The sequence below is a fragment of the Scyliorhinus torazame genome, chromosome 28 (assembly GCF_047496885.1).
Source record: "Scyliorhinus torazame isolate Kashiwa2021f chromosome 28, sScyTor2.1, whole genome shotgun sequence".
Lineage (NCBI taxonomy): Eukaryota > Metazoa > Chordata > Chondrichthyes > Carcharhiniformes > Scyliorhinidae > Scyliorhinus > Scyliorhinus torazame.
Window position 1 is genome coordinate 4,218,469 of NC_092734.1, and position 12,225 is coordinate 4,230,693.

A 12,225-nucleotide genomic window follows, 5' to 3' on the forward strand; every position below is an offset into this window, starting at 1 on the left:
TAATATACTGACTTTGTGAGTGTTAATATAGTGACTGTGTGAGTGTTAATATAGTGACTTTGTGAGTGTCAATGTGGTGACTTTGTGAGTGTCAATATAGTGACTTTGTGTGTTAATACAGTGACTTTGTGAGTGTCAATATAGTGACTGTGTGTGTTAATATAGTGACTGTGTGAGTGTTAACATAGTGACTTTGTGAGTGTTAATATAGTGACATTGTGAGTGTTAATATAGTGACTGTGTGAGTGTTAATATAGTGACATTGTGAGTGTTAATATAGTGACTTTGTGAGTGTCAATATAGTGACTGTGTGAGTGTTAATATTGTGACTGTGAGTGTCAATATAGTGACTGTGAGTGTCAATATAGTGACTGTGTGAGTGTCAATATAGTGACTGTGAGTGTCAATATAGTGACTGTGAGTGTCAATATAGTGACTGAGTGTTAATAAAGTGACTGTGTGAGTGTCAATATAGTGACTGTGTGAGTGTTAATATAGTGACTGTGTGAGTGTCAATATAGTGACTGTGTGAGTGTTAATATAGTGACTGTGTGAGTGTTAATATAGTGACTTTGTGAGTGTCAATGTGGTGACTTTGTGAGTGTCAATATAGTGACTTTGTGTGTTAATACAGTGACTTTGTGAGTGTCAATATAGTGACTTTGTGAGTGTTAATATAGTGACTGTGTGATTGTGAATATGGTGACTGTGTGAGTGTTAATATAGTGACTTTGTGAGTGTTAATATAGTGACTGTGTGAGAGTTAATAGTGTGACTTTGTGAGTGTTAATATAGTGACTTTGAGTGTTAATATAGTGACTTTGTGAGTATTAATATAGTGACTTTGTGAGTGTTAATATACTGACTTTGTGAGTGTTAATATACTGACTTTGTGAGTGTTAATATTGTGTCTTTGTGAGTGTTAATATAGTGACTGTGTGAGTTAATATAGTGACTGTGTGAGTGTTAATATACTGACTTTGTGAGTTTTAATATAGTGACTGTGCGAGTGTCAATATAGTGACTTTGTGAGTGTCAATACAGTGACTTTGTGAGTGTTAATATAGTGACTGTGTGAGTGTTAATATAGTGAGTCTGTTAGTGTTAATATTGTGACTTTCTGATTGTTAATATCATGTCTTTGTGAGTGTTAATATAGTGACTTTGTGAGTCTTAACATAGTGACTGTGTGAGTGTTAATATAGTGACTTTGTGAGTGTCAATATAGTGACTGTGTTAGTGTTAATATACTGACTTTGTGAGTGTTAATATAGTGACTTTGTGAGTGTTAATATAGTGACTTTGTGAGTGTTAATACAGTGACTTTGTGAGTGTTAATACAGTGACTTTGTGAGTGTTAATATAGTGGGTCTGTTAGTGTTAATATTGTGACTTTCTGATTGTTAATATCATGTCTTTGTGAGTGTTAATATACTGAATTTGAGTGTTAATATTGTGACTTTGTGAGTGTTAATTTTGTGAGTGTTAATATTGTGACTTTGTGAGTGTTAATATTGTGACTTTGTGAGTGTTAATATAGTGACTGTGTGAGTGTCAATATAGTGACTTTGTGAGTGTCAATATAGTGACTGTGTGAGTGTCAATATTGTGACTTTGTGAGTGTTAATATAGTGACTGTGTGAGTGTCAATATTGTGACTTTGTGAGTGTTAATATAGTGACTGTGTGAGTGTTAATATAGTGACTGTGTGAGTGTTAATATAGTGACTGTGAGTCTTAATATAGTGACTGTGAGTGTGTTAATATAGTGACTGTGAGTGTCAATATAGTGACTGTGTGACTCTTAAAATAGTGACTGTGTGAGTGTTAATATAGTGACTGTGTGAGTGTTAATATAGTGACTTTGTGAGTGTTAATATAGTGACTGTGTGAGTGGTAATATAGTGACTTTGAGAGTGTTAATATAGTGACTTTGTGCGTCAATATAGTGACTTTGTGAGTGTCAATACAGTGACTGTGTGAGTGTCAATATAGTGACTGTGTGAGTGTTAATATAGTGACTGTGTGAGTGTTAATATAGTGACTTTGTGAGTGTTAATATAGTGACATTGTGCGTCAATATAGTGACTTTGTGAGTGTCAATACAGTGACTGTGTGAGTGTTAATATAGTGACTGTGTGAGTGTTAATATACTGACTGTGTGAGTGTTAATATAGTGACATTGTGCGTCAATATAGTGACTTTGTGAGTGTCAATATAGTGACTTTGTGAGTGTTAATATAGTGACTGTGTGAGTGTCAATATAGTGACTTTGTGAGTGTTAATATACTGACTTTGTGAGTGTTAATATAGTGACTGTGTGAGTGTTAATATAGTGACTTTGTGAGTGTCAATGTGGTGACTTTGTGAGTGTCAATATAGTGACTTTGTGTGTTAATACAGTGACTTTGTGAGTGTCAATATAGTGACTGTGTGTGTTAATATAGTGACTGTGTGAGTGTTAACATAGTGACTTTGTGAGTGTTAATATAGTGACATTGTGAGTGTTAATATAGTGACTGTGTGAGTGTTAATATAGTGACATTGTGAGTGTTAATATAGTGACTTTGTGAGTGTCAATATAGTGACTGTGTGAGTGTTAATATTGTGACTGTGAGTGTCAATATAGTGACTGTGAGTGTCAATATAGTGACTGTGTGAGTGTCAATATAGTGACTGTGAGTGTCAATATAGTGACTGTGAGTGTCAATATAGTGACTGAGTGTTAATAAAGTGACTGTGTGAGTGTCAATATAGTGACTGTGTGAGTGTTAATATAGTGACTGTGTGAGTGTCAATATAGTGACTGTGTGAGTGTTAATATAGTGACTGTGTGAGTGTTAATATAGTGACTTTGTGAGTGTCAATGTGGTGACTTTGTGAGTGTCAATATAGTGACTTTGTGTGTTAATACAGTGACTTTGTGAGTGTCAATATAGTGACTTTGTGAGTGTTAATATAGTGACTGTGTGATTGTGAATATGGTGACTGTGTGAGTGTTAATATAGTGACTTTGTGAGTGTTAATATAGTGACTGTGTGAGTGTTAATATAGTGACTTTGTGAGTATTAATATAGTGACTGTGTGAGTGTTAATATAGTGACTGTGTGAGTGTTAATATAGTGACTTTGTGAGTGTTAATATAGTGACTGTGTGATTGTGAATATGGTGACTGTGTGAGTGTTAATATAGTGACTGTGAGAGTGTTAATATTGTGACTTTGTGATTGTTAATGTTGTGACTCTGTGTGTTAATATAGTGACTTTGTGAGAGTTAATAGTGTGACTTTGTGAGTGTTAATATAGTGACTTTGAGTGTTAATATAGTGACTCTGTGAGTATTAATATAGTGACTTTGTGAGTGTTAATATACTGACTTTGTGAGTGTTAATATACTGACTTTGTGAGTGTTAATATGGTGTCTTTGTGAGTGTTAATATAGTGACTGTGTGAGTGTTAATATAGTGACTGTGTGAGTGTTAATATACTGACTTTGTGAGTTTTAATATAGTGACTGTGCGAGTGTCAATATAGTGACTTTGTGAGTGTCAATACAGTGACTTTGTGAGTGTTAATATAGTGACTGTGTGAGTGTTAATATAGTGAGTCTGTTAGTGTTAATATTGTGACTTTCTGATTGTTAATATCATGTCTTTGTGAGTGTTAATATAGTGACTGTGTGAGTGTTAATATAGTGACTTTGTGTGTGTTAATATTGTGACTTTGTGAGTGTTAATATAGTGACTGTGTGATTCTTAATATTGTGACTTTGTGAGTGTTAATATAGTGACTTTGTTAGTCTTAACATAGTGACTGTGTGAGTGTTAATATAGTGACTTTGTGAGTGTCAATGTAGTGACTGTGTTAGTGTTAATATACTGACTTTGTGAGTGTCAATATAGTGACTGTGAGTGTCAATATAGTGACTGAGTGTCAATATAGTGACTGTGTGAGTGTTAATATAGTGACTGTGTGAGTGTCAATATAGTGACTGTGTGAGTGTTAATATAGTGACTGTGTGAGTGTCAATATAGTGACTGTGTGAATGTCAATATAGTGACTGTGTGAGTGCCAATATAGTGACGTTGTGAGTGTTAACATAGTGACTTTGTGAGTGTTAATATAGTGACATTGTGAGTGTTAATATAGTGACATTGTGAGTGTTAATATAGTGACTGTGTGAGTGTCAATATAGTGACTGTGTGAGTGTCAATATAGTGACTGTCTGAGTGTTAATATAGTCACTGTGCGAGTGTCAATATAGTGACTTTGTGAGTGTTAATACAGTGACTTTGTGAGTGTTAATATAGTGACTTTGTGAGTGTTAATAGAGTGACTGTGTGAGTGTTAATATAGTGACTTTGTGAGTGTCAATGTAGTGACTGTGTGAGTGTTAATATAGTGACTTTGTGAGTGTTAATACAGTGACTTTGTGAGTGTTAATACAGTGACTTTGTGAGTGTTAATATAGTGAGTCTGTTAGTGTTAATATTGTGACATTCTGATTGTTAATATCATGTCTTTGTGAGTGTTAATATAGTGACTGTGTGAGTGTTAATATAGTTACTGTGTGAGTGTTAATATACTGACTTTGTGAGTGTCAATATAGTGACTGTGTGAGTGTCAATATAGTGACTTTGTGAGTTTTAATATACTGACTTTGTGAGTGTTAATATAGTGACTGTGTGACTGTTAATATAGTGACTGTGTGACTGTTAATATAGTGACTTTGTGAGTGTTAATATTGTGACTGTGTGAGTGTTAATATTGTGACTGTGTGAGGGTCAATATAGTGACTGTGAGTGTTAATATAGTGACTGTGTGAGTGTTAATATAGTGACTTTGTGAGTTTTAATATAGTGACTGTGCGAGTGTCAATATGGTGACTTTGTGAGTGTCAATACAGTGACTTTGTGAGTGTTAATATAGTGACTGTGTGAGTGTTAATATAGTGACTTTGTGTGTTAATATAGTGACTTTGTGAGTGTTAATATAGTGACTGTGTGAGTGTTAATATTGTGACTTAGTGAGTGTTAATATAGTGACTGTGTGGTTCTTAATATTGTGACTTTGTGAGTGTTAATATAGTGACTTTGTGAGTCTTAATATAGTGACTGTGTGAGTGTTAATATAGTGACTTTGTGAGTGTCAATATAATGACTGTGTTAGTGTTAATATACTGACTTTGTGAGTGTTAATATACTGACTTTGTGAGTGTTAATATACTGACTTTGTGTGTTAATATAGTGACTGTGTGAGTGTTAATATACTGACTTTGTGAGTGTCAATGTAGTGACTTTGTGAGTGTTAATTTGTGACTGTGTGAGTGTTAATTTTGTGACTTTGTGATTGTTAATGTTGTGACTCTGTGTTAATATAGTGACTTTGTGAGAGTTAATAGTGTGACTTTGTGAGTGTTAAAATAGTGACTTTGTGAGTGTTAAAATAGTGACTTTGTGAGTGTTAATATAGTGACTTTGTGAGTATTAATATTCTGACTTTGTGAGTGTTAATATACTGACTGTGTGAGTGTTAATATAGTGACTGTGTGAGTGTTAATATTGTGCCTGTGTGAGTGTCAATATAGTGACTGTGTGAGTGTCAATATAGTGACTGTGTGAGTGTCAATATAGTGACTTTGTGAGTGTTAATATAGTGACTGTGTGAGTGTTAATATAGTGACTGTGTGACTGTTAATATAGTGACTTTGTGAGTGTTAATATTGTGACTGTGTGAGTGTTAATATTGTGACTGTGTGAGGGTCAATATAGTGACTGTGAGTGTTAATATAGTGACTGTGTGAGTGTTAATATAGTGACTGTGTGAGTGTTAATATAGTGACTTTGTGAGTTTTAATATAGTGACTGTGCGAGTGTCAATATAGTGACTTTGTGAGTGTCAATACAGTGACTTTGTGAGTGTTAATATAGTGACTGTGTGAGTGTTAATATAGTGAGTCTGTTAGTGTTAATATTGTGACTTTCTGATTGTTAATATCATGTCTTTGTGAGTGTTAATATAGTGACTGTGTGAGTGTTAATATAGTGACTGTGTGAGTGTTAATATCGTGACTGTGTGAGTGTTAATATAGTGACTTTGTGTGTTAATATAGTGACTTTGTGAGTGTTAATATAGTGACTGTGTGAGTGTTAATATTGTGACTTTGTGAGTGTTAATATAGTGACTGTGTGGTTCTTAATATTGTGACTTTGTGAGTGTTAATATAGTGACTTTGTGAGTCTTAATATAGTGACTGTGTGAGTGTTAATATAGTGACTTTGTGAGTGTCAATATAATGACTGTGTTAGTGTTAATATACTGACTTTGTGAGTGTTAATATACTGACTTTGTGAGTGTTAATATACTGACTTTGTGTGTTAATATAGTGACTGTGTGAGTGTTAATATACTGACTTTGTGAGTGTCAATGTAGTGACTTTGTGAGTGTTAATATAGTGACTGTGTGAGTGTTAATTTTGTGACTTTGTGATTGTTAATGTTGTGACTCTGTGTTAATATAGTGACTTTGTGAGAGTTAATAGCGTGACTTTGTGAGTGTTAAAATAGTGACTTTGTGAGTGTTAAAATAGTGACTTTGTGAGTGTTAATATAGTGACTTTGTGAGTATTAATATTCTGACTTTGTGAGTGTTAATATACTGACTGTGTGAGTGTTAATATAGTGACTGTGTGAGTGTTAATATTGTGCCTGTGTGAGTGTCAATATAGTGACTGTGTGAGTGTCAATATAGTGACTGTGTGAGTGTCAATATAGTGACTTTGTGAGTGTTAATATAGTGACTGTGTGACTGTTAATATAGTGACTGTGTGAGTGTTAATATAGTGACTTTGTGAGTGTTAATATTGTGACTGTGTGAGTGTTAATATAGTGACTGCCTGAGTGTTAATATAGTGACTTTGTGAGTGTTAATTTAGTGACTTTGTGAGTGTCAATATAGTGACTTTCTGAGTGTCAATATAGTGACTTTGTGAGTTTTAATATAGTGACTTTGTGAGTGTTAATACAGTGACTTTGTGAGTGTTAATATAGTGACTGTGTGAGTGTTAATATAGTGACTTTGTGAGTGTTAATATAGTGACTTTGTGAGTTTTAATATACTGACTTTGTGAGTGTTAATATAGTGACTGTGTGACTGTTAATATAGTGACTGTGTGACTGTTAATATAGTGACTTTGTGAGTGTTAATATTGTGACTGTGTGAGTGTTAATATTGTGACTGTGTGAGGGTCAATATAGTGACTGTGAGTGTTAATATAGTGACTGTGTGAGTGTTAATATAGTGACTTTGTGAGTTTTAATATAGTGACTGTGCGAGTGTCAATATGGTGACTTTGTGAGTGTCAATACAGTGACTTTGTGAGTGTTAATATAGTGACTTTGTGAGTGTTAATATAGTGACTGTGTGAGTGTTAATATAGTGAGTCTGTTAGTGTTAATATTGTTTCTTTCTGATTGTTAATATCATGTCTTTGTGAGTGTTAATATACTGAATTTGAGTGTTAATATTGTGACTTTGTGAGTGTTAATTTTGTGAGTGTTAATATTGTGACTTTGTGAGTGTTAATATAGTGACTGTGTGAGTGTCAATATAGTGACTTTGTGAGTGTCAATATAGTGACTGTGTGAGTGTCAATATTGTGACTTTGTGAGTGTTAATATAGTGACTGTGTGGGTGTCAATATTGTGACTTTGTGAGTGTTAATATAGTGACTGTGTGAGTGTTAATATAGTGATTGTGTGAGTGTTAATATAGTGACTGTGTGAGTGTTAATATAGTGACTGTGAGTCTTAATATAGTGACTGTGAGTGTGTTAATATAGTGAATGTGAGTGTCAATATAGTGACTGTGACTCTTAAAATAGTGACTGTGTGAGTGTTAATATAGTGGCTGTGTGAGTGTTAATATAGTGACTTTGTGAGTGTTAATATAGTGACTGTGTGAGTGTTAATATAGTGACTTTGAGAGTGTTAATACAGTGACTTTCTGCGTCAATATAGTGACTTTGTGAGTGTCAATACAGTGACTGTGTGAGTGTCAATATAGTGACTGTGTGAGTGTCAATATAGTGACTGTGTGAGTGTTAATATAGTGACTGTGTGAGTGTTAATATAGTGACTTTGTGAGTGTTAATATAGTGACATTGTGCGTCAATATAGTGACTTTGTGAGTGTCAATACAGTGACTGTGTGAGTGTTAATATAGTGACTGTGTGAGTGTTAATATACTGACTGTGTGAGTGTCAATATAGTGACTTTATGAGTGTTAATATACTGACTTTGTGAGTGTTAATATAGTGACTGTGTGAGTGTTAATATAGTGACTTTGTGAGTGTCAATGTGGTGACTTTGTGAGTGTCAATATAGTGACTTTGTGTGTTAATACAGTGACTTTGTGTGTCAATATAGTGACTTTGTGTGTTAATATAGTGACTTTGTGAGTATTAATATACTGACTTTGTGAGTGTTAATATTGTGACTTTGTGATTGTTAATGTTGTGACTCTGAGTGTTAATATTGTGACTTTGTGAATGTTAATTTTGTGAGTGTTGATATAGTGACTTTGTGAGTATTAATATAGTGACTTTGTGAGTGTTAATATAGTGACTTTGTGAGTGTCAATGTAGTGACTGTGTGAGTGTTAATATAGTGACTTTGTGAGTGTTAATACAGTGACTTTGTGAGTGTTAATACAGTGACTTTGTGAGTGTTAATATTGTGACTTTCTGATTGTTAATATCATGTCTTTGTGAGTGTTAATATACTGAATTTGTGTGTTAATATTGTGACTTTGTGAGTGTTAATTTTGTGAGTGTTAATATTGTGACTTTGTGAGTGTTAATATTGTGACTTTGTGAGTGTTAATATAGTGACTGTGTGAGTGTCAATATAGTGACTTTGTGAGTGTCAATATAGTGACTGTGTGAGTGTTAATATAGTGGCTGTGAGTGTCAATATAGTGACTGTGTGACTCTTAAAATATTGACTGTGTGAGTGTTAATATAGTGACTGGGTGAGTGTTAATATAGTGACTTTGTGAGTGTTAATATAGTGACTGTGTGAGTGTTAATATAGTGACTGTGTGAGTGTAAATATAGTGACTTTGTGAGTGTTAATATACTGACTTTATGAGTGTTAATATAGTGACTGTGTGAGTGTTAATATAGTGACTTTGTGCGTCAATATAGTGACTTTGTGAGTGTCAATACAGTGACTGTGTGAGTGTCAATATAGTGACTTTGTGAGTGTCAATATAGTGACTGTGTGAGTGTTAATATAGTGACTGTGTGAGTGTTAATATACTGACTGTGTGAGTGTAAATATAGTGACTTTGTGAGTTGTATATACTGACTTTATGAGTGTTAATATAGTGACTGTATGAGTGTTAATATAGTGACTTTGTGACTGTTAATACAGTGACTTTGTGAGTGTCAATATAGTGACTTTGTGTGTTAATATAGTGACTTTGTTAGTCTTAACATAGTGACTGTGTGAGTGTTAATATAGTGACTTTGTGAGTGTCAATATAGTGACTGTGTGAGTGTTAATATAGTGACTGTGTGAGTGTCAATATAGTGACTGTGAGTGTCAATATAGTGACTGTGTGAATGTCAATATAGTGACTGTGTGAGTGCCAATATAGTGACGTTGTGAGTGTTAACATAGTGACTTTGTGAGTGTTAATATAGTTACATTGTGAGTGTTAATATAGTGACATTGTGAGTGTTAATATAGTGACTGTGTGAGTGTCAATATAGTGACTGTGTGAGTGTCAATATAGTGACTGTCTGAGTGTTAATATAGTCACTGTGCGAGTGTCAATATAGTGACTTTGTGAGTGTTAATACAGTGACTTTGTGAGTGTTAATATAGTGACTTTGTGAGTGTTAATAGAGTGACTGTGTGAGTGTTAATATAGTGACTTTGTGAGTGTCAATGTAGTGACTGTGTGAGTGTTAATATAGTGACTTTGTGAGTGTTAATACAGTGACTTTGTGAGTGTTAATACAGTGACTTTGTGAGTGTTAATATAGTGAGTCTGTTAGTGTTAATATTGTGACATTCTGATTGTTAATATCATGTCTTTGTGAGTGTTAATATAGTGAGTGTGTGAGTGTTAATATAGTTACTGTGTGAGTGTTAATATACTGACTTTGTGAGTGTCAATATAGTGACTGTGTGAGTGTCAATATAGTGACTTTGTGAGTTTTAATATACTGACTTTGTGAGTGTTAATATAGTGACTGTGTGACTGTTAATATAGTGACTGTGTGACTGTTAATATAGTGACTTTGTGAGTGTTAATATTGTGACTGTGTGAGTGTTAATATTGTGACTGTGTGAGGGTCAATATAGTGACTGTGAGTGTTAATATAGTGACTGTGTGAGTGTTAATATAGTGACTTTGTGAGTTTTAATATAGTGACTGTGCGAGTGTCAATATGGTGACTTTGTGAGTGTCAATACAGTGACTTTGTGAGTGTTAATATAGTGACTTTGTGAGTGTTAATATAGTGACTGTGTGAGTGTTAATATAGTGAGTCTGTTAGTGTTAATATTGTGACTTTCTGATTGTTAATATCATGTCTTTGTGAGTGTTAATATAGTGACTGTGTGAGTGTTAATATAGTGACTGTGTGAGTGTTAATATAGTGACTTTGTGTGTTAATATAGTGACTTTGTGAGTGTTAATATAGTGACTGTGTGAGTGTTAATATTGTGACTTAGTGAGTGTTAATATAGTGACTGTGTGGTTCTTAATATTGTGACTTTGTGAGTGTTAATATAGTGACTTTGTGAGTCTTAATATAGTGACTGTGTGAGTGTTAATATAGTGACTTTGTGAGTGTCAATATAATGACTGTGTTAGTGTTAATATACTGACTTTGTGAGTGTTAATATACTGACTTTGTGAGTGTTAATATACTGACTTTGTGTGTTAATATAGTGACTGTGTGAGTGTTAATATACTGACTTTGTGAGTGTCAATGTAGTGACTTTGTGAGTGTTAATTTTGTGACTTTGTGATTGTTAATGTTGTGACTCTGTGTTAATATAGTGACTTTGTGAGAGTTAATAGTGTGACTTTGTGAGTGTTAAAATAGTGACTTTGTCAGTGTTAAAATAGTGACTTTGTGAGTGTTAATATAGTGACTTTGTGAGTATTAATATTCTGACTTTGTGAGTGTTAATATACTGACTGTGTGAGTGTTAATATAGTGACTGTGTGAGTGTTAATATTGTGCCTGTGTGAGTGACAATATAGTGACTGTGTGAGTGTCAATATAGTGACTGTGTGAGTGTCAATATAGTGACTTTGTGAGTGTTAATATAGTGACTGTGTGACTGTTAATATAGTGACTGTGTGAGTGTTAATATAGTGACTGTGTGACTGTTAATATAGTGACTTTGTGAGTGTTAATATTGTGACTGTGTGAGTGTTAATATTGTGACTGTGTGAGGGTCAATATAGTGACTGTGAGTGTTAATATAGTGACTGTGTGAGTGTTAATATAGTGACTGTGTGAGTGTTAATATAGTGACTTTGTGAGTTTTAATATAGTGACTGTGCGAGTGTCAATATAGTGACTTTGTGAGTGTCAATACAGTGACTTTGTGAGTGTTAATATAGTGACTTTGTGAGTGTTAATATAGTGACTGTGTGAGTGTTAATATAGTGAGTCTGTTAGTGTTAATATTGTGACTTTCTGATTGTTAATATCATGTCTTTGTGAGTGTTAATATAGTGACTGTGTGAGTGTTAATATAGTGACTGTGTGAGTGTTAATATAGTGACTGTGTGAGTGTTAATATAGTGACTTTGTGTGTTAATATAGTGACTTTGTGAGTGTTAATATAGTGACTGTGTGAGTGTTAATATTGTGACTTTGTGAGTGTTAATATAGTGACTGTGTGGTTCTTAATATTGTGACTTTGTGAGTGTTAATATAGTGACTTTGTGAGTCTTAATATAGTGACTGTGTGAGTGTTAATATAGTGACTTTGTGAGTGTCAATATAATGACTGTGTTAGTGTTAATATACTGACTTTGTGAGTGTTAATATACTGACTTTGTGAGTGTTAATATACTGACTTTGTGTGTTAATATAGTGACTGTGTGAGTGTTAATATACTGACTTTGTGAGTGTCAATGTAGTGACTTTGTGAGTGTTAATATAGTGACTGTGTGAGTGTTAATTTTGTGACTTT

The 12,225-nt window shown here is 33.6% G+C and overlaps 1 protein-coding gene across 1 annotated transcript in view; it reads left to right on the top strand.

Moving 5' to 3' along the window:
- LOC140403431 (glutamate receptor ionotropic, delta-1-like) overlaps positions 1-12,225 on the top strand; it is a 1,359,932-nt gene that overhangs the window by 988,744 nt on the left and 358,963 nt on the right.